This window comes from Meleagris gallopavo, chromosome 14 (assembly GCF_905368555.1).
Source record: "Meleagris gallopavo chromosome 14, MGAL_WU_HG_1.1, whole genome shotgun sequence".
NCBI lineage: Eukaryota > Metazoa > Chordata > Aves > Galliformes > Phasianidae > Meleagris > Meleagris gallopavo.
This window is the reverse complement of record NC_139417.1, coordinates 1,829,839-1,846,689: the sequence shown is the minus strand read 5'-3', so window position 1 is coordinate 1,846,689 and position 16,851 is coordinate 1,829,839. Positions and strand designations below refer to the sequence as shown.

General features: G+C 44.4%; 1 long non-coding RNA gene across 4 annotated transcripts in view; it reads left to right on the top strand.

The window, feature by feature from the left end:
* LOC104913095 (uncharacterized) overlaps positions 1–16,851 on the top strand; it is a 65,434-nt gene that overhangs the window by 42,485 nt on the left and 6,098 nt on the right. For 2 of the 4 annotated variants that reach the window (XR_014886264.1, XR_014886263.1), the window contains exons 2-6: positions 1,872–1,970; positions 5,106–5,206; positions 5,855–5,918; positions 6,855–15,131; positions 16,123–16,279. This is a non-coding gene — a long non-coding RNA (uncharacterized LOC104913095). Of the gene's footprint in view, positions 1–1,871; positions 1,971–2,945; positions 3,056–4,891; positions 4,987–5,105; positions 5,207–5,854; positions 5,919–6,854; positions 15,132–16,122; positions 16,280–16,851 lie in introns of those variants that run through there. The other 2 variants (XR_014886265.1, XR_014886266.1) reach the window with 2 other exon arrangements.

The window sequence follows — 16,851 nt, the reverse complement described above, 5'->3', positions numbered from 1 at the left end:
GTCAGGTGGATCAATGCCGGTTTAGGAGTCAGAGGATGTGACCTCAATCTCCCAGTAAAGTGTTTGGGATGACTTTGGGGCAGGGGACTGTTATTCACTGTCTTCACTTCAGTCAGTTGCCTTTGCAGACGTGTCAGTAGAAACATATATATCCACTGTCCTTCTTAGTTTAGTTTGAGGAAAAAAAAGCATCCTGTGTCATTGCTGCCCACCTGCAGATTTCAGGCAGATTTGACAAAATGGTACAGGACTCTGAGATGTTCCAGATATTTATTTATATTTTATTTCTTTTTCATTTGGAAATTTTCATTTGGAAAATTTCATTTTCATTGTGAAAATAAGCAGTAGGTGAGAAATTAGATTTGATTGTTCTTTACGGCCAGCTGCAGCAAAAGCACAGATCTCACTGGAAAATCACCTCCAGAGGAGACTAAGTTCTGAGCGGCCCAGGTAAGGGCGTTGCTGTCAGAGAGCTGTTTTGGTCCTGGGGAGCCTTGATACAGAAATCCCTGGGATCAATACCCTGTTACTGCACAGGGCGGCTGGATGAGTTATCTCCTGTCAGCTTGGAATGGAACTGTAACGCTCCCCCTACACTAGTCAGTGTAATCCACAGAGCAGCTGGTGTAACAACAGGATGAACAAACCTTTGCCAGTTTGTGCTGAGAGATCTATCTGGTTCTGCAAGGGAAAGTCGGCTTAGACTCCTCTGTAAGGTTAGAAGGCAGTTAACAACTCCTTTTCAAAATGGCATAGGGCTGATAAAAACTGGAGCTGGCCCAGCCCTGGGAAGGCTGTGGACTGGGCTCCTCAGCATCCTGGCTGAGATGGGAGCAACAGTCACACAGTTTGGTGGGCAAATGGAAAAAATCAGGTAGAAGACGCAGTAATCCCCTCTTTAAGGGCTGGCAAATGTGAAAAGAGATAGAATTAGCCCCAGATTTTCTTTGTGTTCAACTGTAAATATGTTATCCCCACATAAAATCAACTAAAAAATCACGTTAGGTTTAAAAAGGCCATTAAAAAAAAAACAAACAACAGAGATTCTAACCCACAGAATTAACTGCCAGATTGTTTGGGAATCTGAATACCTTCATACACTTTTCTGTGAACTGTTTTCTGTGAAACCAAATGGATTGCCCAGCTCTCCTGTGGCTCGATGGGAACCAGCAGTGTGGCAGCTGGAAGCAGGAGGTGCCCTGGGAAGCAGCCAGGGCTTCGACTTCCTCGGTACCCCAAACAGTGTGAAAGGCACTGCAGGATGTTCAACTGCTGCTGTCATCTGAAGGATGTTTCATACTGCTGCAGACCAGGAAAAAAGGCCTCTTCTGGGATCTCAAGCCTGAATAAGAGAATGAATATGGCTTTTTCTTGGGTGTCTCGGTTGTCTCTGCTACCTCCTTATGTTTCCTCATGATGGTACCTCTTCCCTGCCTTTCGGGGTGACTTTAGTTTTTCCCAGTGTGTAAGCAGAGAGTGTTAAATGTTTCCTTGTCAGGGCTGTACACTGGGCTCACCTGCTGCTGCTTTGCCTTGCAGGAAGCACTTATGGTGCAGATTCTGCTGGTTATTTCATGGGGAGGCAGAAAGTGCCTTCATGCAGCATTGAGCTAGGGGTGATGGCTTCTGTGTAGAGATGGGGCTCTTTGGAGGAAATCAGAGCTTTTGCTGCTGTTGTTTGTCCTTTTGTGCAAAGCTTCCTATCAGAGATGAGATCCTCTAGTGCTGACTGTGTTCAGATAACGTGCATGAGCACATGCCAGAAACATCAGTGTACAGAGCAGCAGTGGAATCAAGACCGGCTCTTCTGCGAGCTGTTAGATTACACTAAGCATTGTGGTTTATTTACTCCTTGTGCCATTTCCTCCCAGGATCTCTCGAGTTTCTACAGAGAGACCTCTCCAGTGAGTGATGAAGTGGAGACCAGGCAGCAACTTTGGTTCCCTTCTGCACAACAATATACAAGCCAGGTGAGTGGATCACAGATGGGGTGCTCCTAAAGTGAGAGTCCAACGTGTGTTCATGTTTATGAGCACTGCTCATAGAAGCTGGCCCTGAAGTGAGAGTTACAATCAATCCAACATGGATTTCTTTTTCTTCATGGATGAGGAGTTTTTGCACTCCCCCTTCTGAAGATGAGATGGCAGCAGCTCAAGTTGAGGCTGCTGTTAAATCAGTTGCCAGAATCTCACAGTTCTTACCAGGACTGAGGTTTCACTTCCTTTTATTTGGGCTAACTGCACGAAATGGACTGGGATCACAGAGTTTCCTTGTGCACTCTTTTTTCCTGATGTTTCATCACGTCTCTCTACTCTCAGAGAAGTTATTATGGCTGATGCAACAATGGCTGCATGAAACTTTGGAGTGGAGTGGCTTTGCAGAGTAGTTGAGGAGGACGAAGTCATGGGTAGATTGCCTGGGCAGGCTGTAGTGTTTCAGTCCCTGGAAGCTTTTTGGAAGATGCTGGCTATGTGCCTCAGCCATGTTAAACAAAAGTGGAACCTGTTTTAAGCCAGAATGTGAACTTGTCTGTGTACCATTTGTTCATCTCTACTTTGCAAATAGTATTTTCTAGTTAATTGGTAGTGACAAATGCTCGTGGAATATTGCAAGTGGGTGAATAATCATCAAAGAAGTATTTGGAAGTAGTTGCTCCTGGTATACTGGGTTTGAGTTTCCAAACAAGAGCTCCAAATAAGTGAGCAAGAAGATGGCATTAGCTGCGGGTAGCTTTTGCTGAAAGGGTGTGGGCAATAACCCCATGCAGAACAGTTACTAGGCCTTGCAGGCTCTGATGTGGTCACACTAATCCACAGGTTTGTTTTATATGTGAATGCAGTCACTTTACTTTCTAATATTTGGCTGGGTTTAGATATGATCTCCTTTTTCCCCTTGTTTTTCTTATATGAAGCTTTTTTTTTTTTTTTTTTTTTTTTTTTTTTTAGGTGATTTAATCACCTAAAAAAGGAGGAGTGCAGGCTTCTTAGAAACTCAGAAGATGTTTCACTCTTCAGCATTGTCCCTCTCCTGCAATATGGCCAAACAGGAGATCTGGGTAAAGAGAATCAGTCATGAGACTACATGGCTACAGGCATGAAAGAACACCTCTGAAGAGGCTGAATGGGATGGCAGAAAGGCTGTATTTTATCAAGAGATTTGTGCATTGCATGAGCAGGGATAATCCTGCAGCCTTTTCTCCAGCAGGCAACTGCAAGAATAAGCTTCACTTATTCTTTGTGACCAGAAAGTGTTTTTCTTCCCAGCTCTTAGCTCTTCCTTTGTTGTGAGTCTTGATTTTTGTGTTGGTTTTTTTTGTTTTGTTTTTGTTCTTTTTTCCTCCTCAGCTCTTCTCACATGAAGCACAAAGCAGAGGCCACATGTGCCTGCTTTACCCCATTTGACATCTTCACAGCATGACTGGTGCAAGCTAGCCTTTGAAACTGAGGCAGCTGTGATGATGGAGGGCCTCCCCAGCAGCTCTCCTGTCCCGCTTCTGTTCCAGCGTCATGCATGCATTCAGAGCAGCCAGCCCGCTCCTAATACCATGGCTATGGCTTCAGCCAGCCAGAAGTCATCTACAGTTTGCCTCCTGTGACACTGAGTCACAGGGAAGAGGAAGATCTTGATTCACTGTCTCATAGGAAACACTCTGGCTCCAGGCTTCCTTGGGCATTTCCTCACTTAAACACCAGTTCAGCAAAGCATTTGAATAGAGCTCATTCAGCTGCTGTCTACACCTCACCACTCCCTACTGTATGACAGTGAATGTTCTCATGGTGCTGATGGTTGTTTCTTGAAGAAGTGTCAGCTATATGAGGTGGAGTTGGTTGCTTTGGTGTTCCCTATTCAGGAAAAATGTTAAAAATACTTCATTAAAAATCATGACTCTGGTGGCAGAAGCTTTCTTCCTTTTCATCTGTTGCAAGCTTTGTCCGCTGAGTAGTGTGGAAATGGGCATGAATGATGGAGAGAGGCACTTCTTTGTCCTACCAAAAGAAATGCAACATTCTGGAGAAAAAAGAAAATATGGTGTTGCTTTCATCAGTAAATGAAACTCCAGAAGAAGTCTCTCACACACATTGTTTTGGAGGAAATTTTTCAACTGAGCCACATTTTTGGAGGTACTGGACAGGTCTGCCTTGGCCTTGGTACAAAAATGTCTCAGCTCTCCAAAACTGCCCTGGAAGCATCATTAGAACAGCCCTTCCTGTGGGATTTCAGCTTCCTGCTGGGTTGACAATGCAGCCAGACTCGGTGGGATTTCCCCAGCACTGTGTGTCGTGCTGTGGCTGCACGGTAGCTTAACTCTAAGGCTCCTGAACAGATGCAGAATCTACAAAGACCAAGGCCAACTTAAATACCCAACATTTTCACAATCAAGTGTTTTGCTAATGGTAATACTTCAAAAACTTGACAGTTGAAAGCGGCCTTTAGATTCGTTAATCTTATGGAAAAAATTAGAGTATTGCATCAGACCCATAGAGAACTACATTGGGAAAACTAAGAATACAACACCAGCCATGTCTGGGCCATATTCCTTCACTCTGCTACTATCAGCTCACCTCTAGCAGGTAATACATTTGGAGCTACACTGACAGCATCACTCACCCCTCAGCTGCTCTGGATGGTGTTAGGGGCCACTGAGTGCCTGTCTTAAGCATTGAGGGAGAGGACAGTTCAGACAGCTTTCCTGTTTTATTTCCTCCTTTCCCAATCAAGATACTGAAGTCCTGCAGCTCCACCTGGGCAGCTCTGGGCTGGGACTCAGAGCACTCATTCATTTTACATTGGTGCCTTAAGCGCCATTTGAAGGTAGTGGTCCTGGTGGAATTCAAGATGATGTCAAATCCCTACAGTCTCTTTCTAAATGCTTCATGTCTCCTGTCTCTCTGGGATCTGTTGCACTGCAGACCATGTTTTAACAGAATCTGCTGGGCTGGAAGGTGCAGCTGTTCCAATCACATTCACAGAGGGCTCGTGCTAAATGTAAGCCCACATTATGTTTGTTCATCCGTGATTTGTCTTGTACTTTGGGAATTCAGACTGTGTGCCTTGGCCTGACTCTGTCATATATATTTAATCCTGGTTTCTTTGCTCTCTTGCAGAGACTTCCTAGGGAACAGGAAGCAAAAGGAGAGTCTTGGTGAGACAACGTGTAGGGAGAGCTGGCAGCCAGCCAAAAGCTCCATCCAGCTACAAGAAGTTTGTAAGCAGAATTATTTTCTTAGCACCTCATCATGTTTCCTGCAGAAGCTTGGGCAGTCAGACAGGTTTTCCATCCTGGTAGGCTAGAAAACATGGGGTGATTATTTAGACAAGATGTTGAGTATTACTTGATGATTGCCTTGCAGAGAGGGCTGCTGATAGGGGAGAGGGAAGAAAAAGTCTGGAGGCATGAAAAGGGGAACGCTTGAGCCAAATCAGTACTGGGTATTTGAAGTCAGATTCCTGTCTTTTTCCTTGCTTGCTAATTCTAAGTCCAAACTAGAGCAGGTTTGACTACTTTTACAGCTGGATCTGGGAGATGTGTAAGTGCATGTCTCAGGCTCAGCAGAAAGCAGGAATTTTCATAGGTGGCGAGCTCAGTCTAACCGCAGGACTGGTTTTGTCCTGGCTCCAGCTCTCTAAGCCTTGGTCCTGTCTGGTGGTACTTCTACACTGAGAAGTACCTGGAATTAAAAAGTTACAGAGTCATTAAGAAGGTAATTAGTACAAGAGAGGAGAGACCTGCTGCTTGTTTCTGACATACTGGTCTCATATCAGTTCTCCTACAGAAAAAACAAAAACAAACAAAACAAACCTCCTGATGTTGCCTACAGACCCAAGGAAAACAGATTTGTTGTAATTATTTCAGGTAGGCTGTGAAACCACACAGACAAATATCCATCACTGGAAAACACCACTGATCTACAGACAAGGTAAGAAGCAGCTCTACTATGTGCTGTGTGTCACACTGAGGCAATTCATTAAGGAGTGTATAGAGCTTGCTTTTCTTTGTGTGGGTTTGTGTGTGATGAGGTGTTGATTCTGGCTTTGGTGATGCTTAGGTTGCAGGAACCCTGGGCTGCCCAGTGCCAGAGTCCTGGCAGTGCGGGCCATGTCCTGCATCCACAAGCTCACTGTTAGGCTGTGGCATGATTTACTTCAAGATTCACAAACGAGGTGCTTATTTCTTTCTGTGAGGAAAGAAAGCAATATAGATCAGTGCTAGAAACCTAGCAGTGCTAGATCGGATCCAACACTGCAGTTAAATGTAATGGGGCTCCCTCCCCTTTCCTGTTTGTTCTGTCTCATCCCAGTGCACATCTCAATCCTGGAGAAGAGAAATTCCTGATCTTATCACCTACACACAGGCTCTTTGTCAAGCCTCATCTTGTCAGTGTGGCTTTTTTTGAGACTGTGGCTGGGAGAGAGCAAAGCCTGATGGCTGTTTTACTAACACAAGAGCAGTCCTCTGCCAGTGTTCAAGAGTCTGCTGAGGATCTGCTGCTTTTGAGTACTGGTATGGAGCTGCAGGGGCCTTCTCTGTGCTCACCCCTACCCTGTATGCTCATGCCTTCATGGGAAGAATGACTGACCCATGCAGAAAACACTTCTGATACAGTTTACAGCCCAGTATTAAAGTAGTGCCAGTTAGTGCCACTTCCTCCATGGAGTGGTTATGTGTGGACTGACAGCTTGTGCACAATGCTGCTGCTGTGATCCTCTGTGATTGTGAATGGCACAGCTATCTTGATGTGATAGAGTGGGGGACTACAGTTCACAGAGAGACCTGAGATCTCCTTTTCTCCTCTCTATGCTCTTTCAAGGCCCACAGGACTCTAATTTATGTTCTCACAATTCTCATTCTGCAGCTTGGTTCTGGCTGACCGTTGTGCCCCACACCAGACTCCAGAATGTCAGTGCCACTGGATTACACCATTCTGCTGGAGAAGTCTGTTCAAGTTTCTGTTCAGATCTTCAGGTAAGGTTAAATTTATTTTTATTTCTGAAACACAGAGTAGTTAGAAGCAAGCTCAGGGTCACAGATGGCAGCTCAACCTTGCAGCAGAACGCAGCATCCTTTTCCTCCTGGCCTAAACAGTTGAGTATCATTTGCTATGTCAGCCTGCAAATGCAGGGATAAATTTCATTGGATGAAGTGATGCCTGAGCATGGATGAAAAACAGATGAAAGCTTAGCATAGGTGAGCTACTTGACATACAGTTAGATAAATTTAAGCATATTTTTTAATGGTGACTGTTTAACAGTTGGCGCCAATTACCAAGGGATGCAATGCTTTTTTTTCTATCACTTAAAGCCTATGAAGAAACCATATCTTTCTGTCTCAGCCAAAACAGTTGGTTTTGAGACATTCAAGAACACTTCTATGCAGTGTAAGTGATCATTAATAGCCCTGGCTGGTCTCTTGAAATCTGGAAGTCTAAACGCTGTCATTTTAAAGCTGCTTGGCATTCTTTAGAATAGATATCACTGTCTTTAGACAGTTCTTCCCATCTCCTCAATCTGTTTTCCCATTATATTACCATGGGCATGTCTTAATGAAACCAAAAAGCAGTCAGGAGCTGTATTTATTAGAGGCTTCTGTATGTCTGTATAATGTGGAATGGTAGCTTTCGCCAAACACAGAGGTTGGTGTTTGAAGAGGCTTTGTGCTGAGGTCATGGCTTGCTAAGAGTTTCTTCTGGTAGCAGTACTATCATAAGCATCTACCATTCACACCTGCTGCTTTTTTGTTTGCTTCTTTTCTTCTTCTTTTTTTTTTTTTTCTTCCAGCTGCAATAGCTTGTACCTTGAGGGCTTTCTCACTGACTTTGAGGAATAGTTCTCTTCTTTGTGGGGCTAGCTGATCTCCTGTCTCAAGACCAGTTTAAGAGTGTAGGTGCTAGGGGATAAGCTGGCTACTCTTGAAAGAGGCACCTGTTTGGATTTTCTTTGTCAGGTGGGAGCAGACGATCATAGAAAGAGATCAACCAAGAATCATAGAATCATAGAATCACAAGGTTGGAAACAACCTGCAAGATCTTCTGGTCCAGCCATCCTCCCACCACCACTGCTACCACAAGCACTAAACCAGATCTCACAGCTCCTCATCCAGACATCTCTTGAGCACTGCCAGGGACGGGGCCACTCCACCACCTCCCTGGGCAGCCATTCCAGTGCCTGACCACTGTCTGAGAGAAAAAGCTTTTCCTTATGTCTTACCCAAACCTCCTCTGGTACAACTTGTGGCCATTTCCTCGGGTCCTGTTTGTTGCTTGGGAGAAGAGGCCAAACCCCTCCTCATCACAGCCTCCCTTCAGGAAGTTGTAGAGTGCAATGAGGTCTCCCCTGAGCCTCCCCTTCTCCAGACTGACCAGTCCCAGCTCCCTCAGCTGCTCCTCACAAAACTGGTGCTCCAGACCCCTCACCAGTTTTGTTGCTCTTCTCTGGACACATTCCGTGGCCTCGATGTCTTTCTTGTAGTGAGGGGCCCAAAACTGAACACAACACTCAAGATGCGGCTGCACCAGTGCTGAATACAGAGGGATGATCACCTCCCTGCTCCTTCAAGAACTCTGCCAAAGCCCTGGTCAGTGGTAGCCTTGCTGGATTCACTGCCTTGGACAGGGATAACCATGTGAGCAATGCTGTTGCAATGAAAGAGACAGGACATTGATCTAGAAACTGGAAGGTCCATAGTCTTTCTAGAGTTGAACTTTGATGTAGGAAATCAGTGTTGGGGAGAATACTTTTCTGAATCTTTGTGGTCCTTGAATGGCTTCAGGTTATGAAAGAAAGCCTGGGCCTCCTCAGGCGTTCTGTGTAACCAACACAGCCTTGCTGTAGAAGACCATACTAAAACTGGCTTTCTGCTCAAGTTTTTGTTGGGATATTTAATATGAGGAACCTTCACATTTACTCTAAGTACTGATTTTCATTCTTTTTTTTCTATCTATAATCCCATTACCTATACTGAATTTAGTAAATAAAGAAGAACAACTATTTCAATTGACTTGCTGAAGGTAAGGGTGATGTTAGTCTTGTAATCTAATATCAAAGCATTATGATGCTATGGACAAATTGATTGTTTTAATACCCAGGGAACTGCTCCAGGATGACAAAATGCATCTAAACATAGCTACTTGCAGCTATGTAGGAGCATTATCTTCCTATCTGGACAGCCAAGAAACCTCTCAGGCTTTTCCTGAGACGGTGGGGGTCCCTAAAGTGTGTGGTTTGCTGGGGAGATTATGACCTGCTTCTGTTAGGCTGTGTTCTGTAAATACAACATCTTTTCCAGCCAGCCACTACTCTGCCATCTTCTTTCCCTTCTGCTTTAAAGAAAATAAGTATTTCAAGATCAAAATTTCAGATTTCTAAGTGCTTCTATGCAAGCTGTTGGCTTGACCAAAACTGTATTTGAAAGTTGCAGTGGGTCTCTGGTGTCGATACAACATATGATGAAATCAGCCAGACCTATGGCACCCTATGGAGAAATGTTAGAGGTCAAAGGTTTTGAGTCATAGGAGGAGGAAGTTACAGCCCCATATCTGAGTCATGATCTTTGTTTTTCTCTTCTGAGGGGGAGAAATCTGTGCTTTTAGAAGAGCGTTAGTTTGGCTTTATGAGAGTTCCCTTTGATTTCAAGGGGAGGAAAAGTAGTTGTAAAAGAGGCATTTTTCTTCGACTTTACTTTCTCAACTTGCTACAAAACACTTGAGAAAGTACAAGTAAAATTCACCACAGAGAAGTGGGGCTAATTCAGGGAATAGGGTGCTTCCCCCCCCGACTGGTGAAGTTTGGGCTAAGTTCATCTAAAGCTGAAAAAAAAATTTCAGCTAAAAATAATTGTGAGCTGACTGAGGAGGGAAGTGCAATATATTCTTGGCCAGCTCTTGCTCTCACCTGGGTGCCAACTCAATCTCTGCTGGAGACTGTACTGGGCAGCTGCTGTGGAGCTGGCTGGCTCATCTCGGAGCTCTGGGACTGTTAAACCTGGAGAGAGTTTTGTTTCTAGTGCCCACATAGAAGTGTCAGCACAATTAAAGCTTTGTAGAGCGTCCCGAGGGCAGCGAGTCTCTGTAGAAATGATGCCGAGGTTATTTCTAAATGTTCTGCAGTCTCAGTGATTATTTCCTTCCATGACCACCTGGCTACAAACTGGCATGTGCTTGGAAGGGCTGGACAGGAGGACACAGGTATTGCTCTGAGCCTGTGTAGGAACCTCTAAACTGGGAAGTGTTGGTGTGTCTCCATGGTTAGCTTTCTCTTGAGCAAAACCAATCCAAGAGAGTGGTGCTGACTGTTGTTTTTTTTTAAGAATGTAAAGCCAGGCTCACTCCTTCCTAGGTATTGGTATTGGCAGGTCTGGTAACTCCTAACCATTATGTTTGGAGATGTCGGGGAAATGAATATTTCCATAACTGTTTTGCTGAAAGCAAAACTCTGGGACTTCTTTCTTTATTTTCAACTTCTAAAAGATTAGCTCCAGAAAATATCGTGCCTGGCAGAGCTGCCTCTCTTTGCAATGGCTGGAGTATGCCTCTGCAGCCAGTTCTTTATACGTGGGGACTCAGAGAGCTCGAAGAACAAGCCAAGGCAATACAAACGGGACCTTCTGAGAGGCTGCTGCAGCTGCAGAACACAGCCCTTACACTGGCCCCAAGATCTGTTTATCTTTTTGCCTTCAAGGAAGCATCAGTTAGGGGGAGCTCCCCAAATGGTATGGTTTAGAAAACTGTATCCTCTGCTAGGAAGCGCACATGCATCTTTCTTTGTAAGCCATTTGATATATTTTTCCTTCTCTTCCCCTCTCTCCCCACTGGCAGCAGGATTTCTGGCCACTGCATGCTTTTCATTAAATCTTTCTGAATGTAAGGTTGTATGTTCTGACACAGAGTCAAAGAGTACCATTGCAGGGATAAAACTCAGCAGCAGAACTAAAAGCATTTTCTGGTTTTGATTACTGGACAACTCCAGTTTCTGCGCAGTGTGTTCTTGGCTGGGGGTTGAAAACTATCGTGGGAGCATTCCATGATGCTCCAGGACTGCTGAACCTCCCCCGGAAAGTGAGGGGTGTATGTGGGTGTTGTGTCTCGGCCTGTTTCCAACGTTTCTAATGCTACTGTCACTCTTATCCTATGCATTCTGCTTTTACGGTATCCATTGGTGCAGGGTATTTATCTCCCCTTGCTGTTAGGAATAACTGCCACTGTTGTGCTGTTGGGTTTAGTTTGTTTTGTCTCTAAAGAAAGCCCCATGCTTAGTGATGAAAGTGGATAACAACTGCTTGCTCAGCTTTGCACCTCTGTTACCTGAAGGTATAATCGCTTTCTGACTCTGTTTGCCTTTGCCTCCATGCTGCTGCACTGATGCTTTGGGAGGAGCACAGTGCTGCAGCTGTTCTGCTCTGCCTCAAGGCATGTCAGCATGTTGGGAAGAAGTGGCTCCCTGAGCTATTCTGATGGTCTGATGATGGTACTTGCCTTCACTCTGCACAGCCCTGTGCCCAGCTCCCATGGTTTGACTTCCTAATTTAATCTCAGAGCTGCCTGCTGATAGCTGGGCCATGTCTGACCCTGTTTATTGGCATGGGACTTGGACCTGCAGCTTGTCTTTTTGGCTAGGAACCTGTCTTGTCACCACGATCATCTAGACTGTTGGTCCTCATCTCCTAGGAAGAAGATTGTTTCCTGGCATGAAGCAATATCCTGCTTCTCTGTGACCCTTCACAGATCTCTGAGGAGGAGTGGTTCTTCTGAGAGTCTCATCTCAGTCTGAAGCACTTCCTCAACATGCACAACAAAAAGCAAGAGCGTGTGACTTTGGGCACGCCTGGTCAGTAGAAGCAAATCATCCTTTGCAAGTAGCTTTGAGCTACCCCCTGGGGAAGGTGCACAGTGCACTGAAGCTGTGCTTTCCTTCAGATCTCCAGTGGGGCAAGTAGGTTTCCAGCAACTCATTTATTGCAACGTTTGTTAGCATTCCAGCCATGAGATGTGATGTAGTTCTTAATCCTTCAAGGTGACGAGACGAGCACTTCTCTCCAGTCTAAGGGAAGGATGCTTGGGGATCTGGGGGTTTGTTTCCCGTTTGTGTTTAAAACTGATAACAATTCTAGTGTCTTCTGATGGGATCAGTGATCTGCCCTGCACTGTAGTGTTTTCAACCTCCCAGGACCAAAAGAAAAAGTCTTTTACAGCATCCTTTCTAGATAGGATCCTTGAGAAACATGGGGAATTCATGGTTACCTGATTATTGGAAGCAAAGATCATGACAAATACAGCTACAGAGGAATTACAGTAGCAATCAACAATAGACAGGAGGAAACATCTCCTGAGAAAAGAAGTCACAATTAGGGAAGAAAAGTACTTGGATCAGATAAATGAGTTTCGTTGTGAGAGGCCCTGTGCCTGGTCACCCCTCTCACTGTTCTTGTTAGCAGTGGCACATTTCCTGCTGAGGGACAGGTAAATACTCAGAGGCAAGCACATGGCAACTTTTTTCAGATCATTTCTGTCTCCAGGAGATGGAGGCAGGTGTATAGAGGAGACCAGCCTTCCCCTCTACCACCCCTCTACAACTCTTTTTTCTCCTCTTGCGGGCAGATGTTCCCTGACAGCCCCTGTCCACTTTCCTCCCAGTCCTCCTGCTACCTCTTTCCGGATAAACCCTGTAGGTACCTTACCAGACAGTGTCTGTTAGCCAGAATGCCTCTGTATCCTCTGTCTTGGAGCTCTGCTGGGACACAGCAGATCAGAATGTAAGGTACACAGCCTGCAGAGAAGCACGTGCCTAGGAACACATCTGGAGCGACACATCCCAGCTGTTCAGTGGATGCACACTTCTAAACAAGAATAGTATGTGCCAACAAAGAAGGAATTGTCATAGCTTCTTGAGCCCTCCTCAGCTCTTGCTGAATATGTTTTCCTGCATGGACTGTTTGAGCTGTCATTGCCATGGACAGGGGCAGCACTGGCATTGTGGCCCTTGGCACATTGTAGCTTCCAAACTCACCTGAGTCACTGCCATATCAAGAGCAGCCATGCGATTTGTGCAGAAATGGTTGCATGGGACTTGCACTGCAGGAAACCTGATTTCACTTGTGATGTGTACTTAAGTCAGCACTGTTTTGCACTAAATCCCTCCTGCTCCCCTCTTTCCCTGCTGAGCTTGTGTTGAGCTGATGGCAAATAAAACCTATTTTTTCTACTTTTCCATGAGGCACTATGAGTGTAGAGACTGGAGTCTGCAAGCTCTTTGCTACCCCTCGAGCTTTATACAAGATCTTCCTGCATGCACTGTGCACCTCACGGAACAAGCTATCAGGAGCATTCTGGGGATAGCTGGGATATGTCTGTGTCCTGTTGGAGATCCCCATTGTTGCTGACAGATAAGATGGCTCGCCGTGCTGTCTCTAGACACTCTGCTATCTAGTTTCTCCTTGAGTTGGGGGATTTGGGTGACTCAGCAGCCCCTGTTGTGTTTGCATGCCACTGCCCAGAGGAGCTTTATTGGATGTGCTGCATGCAACTCACAGGACACTGCTTCTCATCACAGTAATTATTCACACTGTTTTCCTCTGATGCCTGTCGGAGTTCTGCAGACAGTTCAAGACTGAAAGATCTTATTGCTGCAGAACATTGGAAGAATTGTTTTCCCCATGCAAAGCTGCAGAAAAATGCTGAAGTGTTGTTGGAGATCTGGGACTGGGTTTAGCTGGAAGTAGGAAGCTGGGGACAGGAAAACTATGTGAATCAAAACTGAAGAAAACATTCTTGTGAAATGTAATTCACTTACACAGCTAGCAGGTGTTGTGTGGCTCTTAATAGCTGCAAACCCAGAATGTGTTCCTGCTACTAAATTTGGCTCACTTTTCTCTTGAACTTTAAGTAGGGTCTTGCTTTGAAGGTGTAAAAACTTGTCTATATTTATATGTACCACTCTGCCTAAGTAAAATGTAAAGTAACACAACCCAGCTGTATTATCAATAAGATGTTAAAACATTCCGAGCTTATCTAAATTTGGGCTTCTAATGTGGCAACTACATTGGAGCTGACCTGGTGTTAGGAAAGTGTTTCCAGCTGTTCCAGCACTGTAGGGATCCTCTGTCAAGGCACGTTCCTGCAGACTGCCCTGTCAGCACAGTTGTCACTGGAAAAGAGGTGGGTTTTTAATATTTTTTATTTATTAACATGCATGTGTACTACCAGGTCAAGGTGGACCCTAAGCTTCCTATCACCTCTAAACCAACACACTATTGTGTATACAGAGCTATACCATTTGCAAAATATCTGCTCTCACCTCCTAACTTAAATCAAGAATGTGGGTTTCTTTTCAGATAGCATACAGCCTCTTAAGTTCTGTCCTCTTGAGTGATGGCCTTTTGAGGAAGCTCTGCTGTGAAATAGTTCTGTGAAGCTTCCCCATGTGAAAGGTCTTACAAACTCTCTACCCTCTGCTGAGAAGGTGCTTCTTTTTCAAGTAAGCCATTTCACGTATGGAAAATTATTTAGCAAAAAAGACTCCTCCTGAAAGACAAGCTGCCTGAGCTGTTCTGGAGAGTCTTTCAAAGAGTTTGAGATACCATTCAGTGGTGTCAGACTGAATTACCCTGAAGATGTTAGTGTTAGTGTTTGCTTGGTTTGGGTGTTTTTCTGTGATCATTTTTTTAAAAATACATTTGATTTTTTTTCTCTCTACTTGAGCAACTACTTGAGCAATATCTCATGTATTCTGGAACCTACTGATTCCGGCGATAGCTGTAAATGTGTCTGAGAGATGTAAGCAGTTGCTGAAAATTTAGTATGTATACTTTAGTATGAAGTGGTCTGTGGGGAGGAATCCTCAGGTACAAAATTACATCTGCTACAATGACATTTCAGCTCTACTTTTTTTTTTCCCTTGGCAATTGTATGGTAACTGTTGAGTCCTTGCCTGAACCACTGATGGAGCACCTGGGGAAAGGATCCAGTCGGCACTGGGAGCACAGGTGAAGGCAATTCAGCTGTGTGATAGGAAGGGGAGGAGCCTGGTTGCACCTCTCTTAGACCTCATTGAGGGGCTGGCTGCTACTGGAGAAGGAGCTCTAGTTGGAGATCCTTCTTTGGTGAAGCTTTCCCCTGCAAACCTGGAATCTTCTGATATGGGTGAGCAATCTTCTTCCCTTCCTTTGTAGCACCTCTTTATTGTGCCTGTTCTTCCATCGTCACACTTTTGTTGTAATGCCTTTCCCATTGTATTGATCCATCCAATTGCTACAGCGATGTTTTAAAATCAATCCACTGGGATCTGAGAGTCAGAGGTCACTAATGTTTTAGGATTGGCATTGCAGCTTTTAACAAGTGTGGGTATTAGATGCTCTTATAACAGAGGGAAAGGTTATGTGTCTCCTGTTACATATTTTGTATTTGCACAAGAAGGTGGTGCAGGTTCGTAGAGATTCAGACTTGCCCATTTCTTATGTAAGGGATTCTGGAGGCAAGGTACTTCTTAAAGATCTGGGTATGGCACAGATTAGGTTACTCAAATTGCTTGGTGAAGCAGAGAATCCAAAGCAGATCTCCTCTTATCCTGCCTGAGAATTGTCCTGGTCTTGGGATGCAGAGCTGGGCCTGAGTAAAATCTGGGACCGGTCCTCTCCATGACAAAGCCCTGCATCTTTTACAACAAAGGGATGAGGAAACTTGAGGAAACTTGCTTACAATGTCACCAAGATATAACAGTAGGTAACGGGTAATATCAAATACATGCATTTGGAATGAGGTTTTGTGTGGGGTATGCAAGTTTCCTTTATGATAACACCTGACAAATAGAAAGCAATCATTGCGGGATGATTTATCACTTGGTCATTTTTATCTCAGCAACAAACAATCTAAGCAGCTTCCCTCAGGATTTGTGACTTGGTTTTGAAGTTGTGTAGCAAGCTTTGTACAGGGCAATGCTTTTTAAAGTTTAATTTGGGAAAATGTTACTTTAAAAAGACTTTAAACTGTCTTTAAATTGAATGTCTTAGGTTTCTGTCCCCGGGAAAACTTTTAACTAGATTGATTATGTCAGAGTAATCTATGTATGTTGTCATAAGTAAGTTTGTTTCTGTAGGGTGTGTGGAATTTAAACTATCAGTTTCTAAATTTTCAGGAGTCAGAGAGGTCACACATGCTCGTTGTTATGCTCCTCAAGTTCCCAGCCAAATGTGCTGGCAGAATAAAGCTCTCCCAAGTGTTCCCGCACTGCAGAGATCCTCTCAGTCTTGTTCCTTCAGCTTGCACTGTTCAAGCTTATCACAAGGGAAAAGGTGGGTTCTTAATATGTGTTTTATTTTTGTTCATGTACACTGCCAGGTTGAGTGGACCTTAAGCTCCCTATCACCTCTAAATTGATACGCTAACATATATTTAAAGCTCCTGCATGTGCAAGATGTCTCCCGCTCTATGCTGGCTGAAACCAGGAATGTGCTTTTATTTTCAAATACTTAAGAACTGCTGAGATTTGATCTTCAGTTTGCTTGACTGTCCTGAGCCAGTACAGCAGCTGTTACCCCCTTGGGGAATATCTGCTCTGAAGCAGACGTTGCTCTATGTGAATCTGTTTCCTGTTTCTCTTTTCTGTATGGATGTGGATGCAGTTCCCTTTGAAAGTCATGAATCTGCTGAAGTTACAGAACACTTTCAATAGGAGCTGACTGTATTAACAATCTCTCGCTTTCACTCACGTTTTAATTCTATTTGGAGACAATTCATGATTACCACCTGGGAATTGCATGTAGTATATTATGATTGCAAAATGTCTTAGAGTATCCATTTTTGTATATAATGCTGCTTTGCCAAGCATCTCTGCATGCTGGCTTACAGATCTTTCTGTTAAAGA